A 5,314-nucleotide genomic window follows, 5' to 3' on the forward strand; every position below is an offset into this window, starting at 1 on the left:
CTAAAAAACGAACAACCCACCTTTACTCCTATAAACAACAAACATACCACCTTTACTCCTATAAACAACAAACATCCCAACTTTACTCCTATAAACAACGAACAACCCACATTTACTCCTAAAAACAACGAACAACCCATCTTTACTTCTATAAACAACAAACATATCACATTTACTCCTATAAACAACGAACAACCCACCTTTACTCCTATAAACAACAAACAACCCACTTTTACTCCTATAAACAGCAAACATATTACCTTTACTCCTATAAACAAAAAACAACCCACCTTTACTCCTATAAACAACAAATTGATGGTTATCCCTGTCGTCGAGTGGTTAAGGTGTACCGACACTTTATCACTAGCCCTCCACCACTGGGTTGCGAGTTCGAAACCTACGTGGGGCAGTTGCCAGGTACTGACCGTAGGCCGGTGGTTTTTCTACTGGCTACTCCGGCTTTCCTCCACCTCCAAACCTGGCACGTCCTTAAATGACCATGGCTGTTAATAGGACGTTAAACAAAAAACAAACGAAAATTGACTGATCAACCCTTTTATAATCGGGTTATGTTTCTGAAACACCCTGTATGTATACGATATCTGATATTGTGTTTTGTACAGCTTTATTGTTTAAGAATGTTCCTTTTGTCATTTTAAAATATGCCCTTAATATCAATTGCAATTATGGCGGCTATTTGTCTGACCACGGGATACACAAGTGATAACGGTTGAAAAACAGTTTGAACCAGGATATACTATCCTTTCATATACACGCATGTCGAGAAACATCCAATTCACACAAAATTTTGCTTCAACAAAACCATCTTTTCTATAAAATCCTGCCTTCAATGTCCTAAAACCTTAAATCACTGTTGCATGTCAAATATCTAATCACCAGTGTAGATGTTTAAAAGTCACACCTGGTGTACATTGGTAAAGACCTTTCAATAACATTTGCCTTCCGACGTAAGCCGTGCTAAAAGCCCTATAGCAAATAGTCTGATAGTTCAGGTATCCAGCGACATTTCATTAAATTGTTCTGCACTGTTACTAAACTTCTGACATCGTCATGTAGGTCACAATGCCCATTTGTTCAAAGCAATCAACCATTATTGCTACGTTTGAATCGAGAAATTTCACCCACACACATATATATTATATATATATATATTTAATTTTTCCTGTTATCTTACATCACCCCAGGGCTCCTAATATATTTACTCTTAACCAGCAATTTAAACAGATTTAAAAACATTTAAGTTAAATGTCATTCCCGTAGTTACATTAATAGCACAACCTTATTATCGGGACAAATATTAAACGTGACACCTAATGAACTACGTAAGGGGACATCTTAACGATCAGCTTAAATACGGATACAGATGCACCGTATAACACCGTATAACATCCCCCACATGGTGTTCCCGAGTGTCCGACTACGGGGCTTACACCTTCCCCCACATGGTGTTCCCGAGTGTCCGACACCAGGGCTTACATCTTCCCCCACAAAGTGTTCCCGAGTGTCCGACACCGGGGCTTATACCTTTCCCCACATGGTGTTCCCGAGTGTCCGACACCGGGGCTTACACCTTCCCCCACATGGTGTTCCCGAGTGTCCGACACCGGGGCTTACATCTTCCCCCACACGGTGTTCCCGAGAGTCTGACACCGGGGCTTACACCTTCCCCCATATGGTGTTCCCGAGTGTCTGACTCTGGGGCTTACACCTTCCCCCAGAAAGTGTTCCCGAGTGTCCGACACCGGGGCTTACACCTTCCCCCATATGGTGTTCCCGAGTGTCCGACACCGGGGCTTACACATTCCCCCACATGGTGTTCCCGAGTGTCCGACACCGGGGCTTACACCTTCCCTCACATGGTGTTCCCGAGTGTCCGACTCTGGGGCTTACATCTTCCCCCATATGGTGTTCCCGAGTGTCCGACACCAGGGCTTACACCTTCCCCCACATGGTGTTCCCGAGTGTCCGACACCGGGGTTTACACCTTCCACCACACGGTGTTCCCGAGTGTCCGACACCGGGGCTTACAGCTTTCTCCACATGGTGTTCCCGAGTGTCTGACACCGGGGCTTACACCTTCCCCCACAAGGTGTTCCCGAGTGCCCGACACCGGGGCTTACACCTTCCCCCACATGGTGTTCCCGAGTGTCCGACACCGGGGCTTACACCTTCCACCACACGGTGTTCCCGAGTGTCTGACACCGGGGCTTACACCTTCCACCACACGGTGTTCCCGAGTGTCTGACACCGGGGCTTACACCTTCCACCACACGGTGTTCCCGAGTGTCTGACACCGGGGCTTACACCTTCCCCCCCAAAGTGTTCCCGAGTGTCCGACACCGGGGCTTACACCTTTCCCCACATGGTGTTACAGAGTGTCCGACTACGGGGCTTACACCTTCCCACACATGGTGTTCCCGAGTGTCCGACACCGGGGCGTACACCTTCCCTCACATGGTGTTCCCGAGTGTCTGACACCGGGGCTTACACCTTCCCGCACATGGTGTTCCCGAGTGTCCGACACCGGGGCGTACACCTTCCCTCACATGGTGTTCCCGAGTGTCTGACTCCGAGGCTTACACCTTCACCCACATGGTGTTCCCGAGTATCCGACTACGGGGCTTACATCTTCCCACACATGGTGTTCCCGAGTATCCGACACCGGGGCTTACACCTTCCCCCACAAAGTGTTCCCGAGTGTCTGACACCGGGGCGTACACATTCCCTCACAAAGTGTTCCCGAGTGTCTGACACCGGGGCGTACACATTCCCTCACATGGTGTTCCCGAGTGTCTGACACCGGGGCTTACACCTTCCCTCACAAAGTGTTCCCGAGTGTCTGACACCGGGGCGTACACATTCCCCCACATGATGTTCCCGAGTGTCTGACACCGGGGCTTACACCTTCCCCACAAGGTGTTCCCGAGTGTCTGACTCCGGGGCTTACACCTTCCCCCACAAGATGTTCCCGAGTGTCCGACACCAGGGCTTACATCTTCCCCCACACGGTGTTCCCGAGTGTCCGACACTTGGGGTTACACAGGATTCGTTTTTTGTTCTAGACTCTCAACACATATTGGAACGGAATTTCAGATACTCTTTCATAAGTGGCTCGACTATTCGCTTGTCTTATATATATATATTGACATGTGCATTTTGACTTATAACAGCAAAACATTGGTCTTGTGATTGTCAATGTTTTCCCCCTATGTATTGATAAAACCCCGCCTTTTCTGATGCGTCTAATCAAGACACCATGGTTAAAGGGAGGGAAATCCATTACGCTTGTTCAAAATATTTTCTCGTTGGTTAGGAACGAGAAACACAATCCGTACTTGTTGACAGGATTATGATGCTTTAGTAACTTATTGTATTACAATCGCACGCTTAATTTGTAGAAAAAACATATCGTACCTTGGCCCTACTATCAAACTGTCATTGGGAAAGGACCAACGTGCTAACATAAGAGACTTATATATCAGGTATATACGTCTCTGCTAACATCAAACGACCTAGTCAACTATAAATAATGTGTGTCCGATATGTAGTGCGGGACACGGCTTAACCAATGAGAATTTTCTTGTTCGAATAGTTTTCACGTCCGGCTATTTGTATTTAAATTCCCAAATAGGTCGCTTGACACATGTATTAGCACTATTCTGTAGAGGGCTCGTCATCCAACACAAGTAAATGGATTAGTAAGCTTTAACAGATCACCATTTAGCCGCAACTACACTGATGCCGAAGCAAAGGCATCTGTTCTTTTGGACCCGGATATGACGCGACAGGTGGCGTTACTGGTCAAGATGAAGTATATGATTGGTCAATGTAGCGGTAAATGCAAAATGCAGACATGCAGTTAAAGACGAAACAAAATTAAGATTGAATGCAAGCTGAATAAGTGGATGTATCTATTCAAATGGCACATTGATAAAATCATATTCCTGATTTAAATGCTGTCTAATTATCACCAAAAAAATATTCGAACTGATATAATGTTGTTATCCGTGCTGAAACTGCGCATTTATTAATTAGTTCGTTAATTTATTTCACCAGCAGTTTTAAATTATAACCACCAGCATTAAAACTATGCCGTTTATCTTTTTTAAAGATATTTCTTGTTTTCTATTAATACTAACCGGAACCAGACGCCTGTTGGTAGGAATCAACTTAACATGACGTTTTTTTTATTGTGTATGCTCTCTGTAAGTGTTAAATTAAGTATAATTTATAGCAGTGTCATTCCATAGCCTTATATTGGACGACACGTATGTCTTCGTATGTGTAGCCGATATCGGTGGGGTTGAAATATCTGAAAAGAAGTTTAGTCTGTGACCGGGTCGACGATCAGAGGGAAGCCATATTGTGCTGATTAAAGGCGCACAGTAGAGAAATCAAGAGTCATTAACCCATGGACAAAAATCACTGATAAAGTTTATTAAAGCTACTTTTAAAAGTTTTGAAGATTTGCATGAAAACAGTCATATCCTTACGTTCGTGGAATGAATGGTAACATTAGCACTTGTATTATGAACCTTTTCTGTGTTGTCTTCCATGCTAGTTCAGTAAAAGTGACAGAATTTAGCAATCCGGTTTAGCGAATTCCTCCACTTCCGGTTATAGAGAATACTAGTACGACCTTTCCGCCATAAAATGTAGTTGCAACTGCAATATTTTATATGTATGTATATGCTACATATTAACATTTATTAATCAAAATAGATTGTTAAATGTAAATTACGTCAGGCAAACTGATTAGAATACAAGAGATCACTGATCCAGAGGGATCTTGGCGTCAACAATTGAATGATCCCTCTCGATTGGACCTATGCATGATCTTTTCTCTACTTTTTCCTTCGTTCGTCTTCAACAGTTGAAGTTTGCCATCAATATTTCTCCGATAGTTCTTGGGCCTTTCTTGGATTCCATACATGTATGAAAAATCACTTTTTATCAAATGATTAAGAGGCATTTAACATCTTTGCATTTATGAAATCTGAGAAATATTCACGAACATTGTATGATGTTAATAGTTAGGTAGCAGTGTACAGTAAAAATGCCAAATTCTGAAAAATATGGCACATGTTTTAGATATGTAAACATTGCCAGTTAACCTTACATATAACCTCTAATAAAGTATATATATTTGAAATCTGTACAACATTTGCAATTTTAATAGAGCTCTGAAGGATAAGTAAACTGATATTTTCTGTGATTTTTAGAGCTGTGAATACCATGGTAACAGCTTAAAAAATTCTCAAAAATTGCAAAATATTATGATATTTGACCCAAA

The sequence above is a fragment of the Pecten maximus genome, chromosome 11 (genome assembly GCF_902652985.1).
Source record: "Pecten maximus chromosome 11, xPecMax1.1, whole genome shotgun sequence".
Classification (NCBI taxonomy): Eukaryota; Metazoa; Mollusca; class Bivalvia; order Pectinida; family Pectinidae; genus Pecten; species Pecten maximus.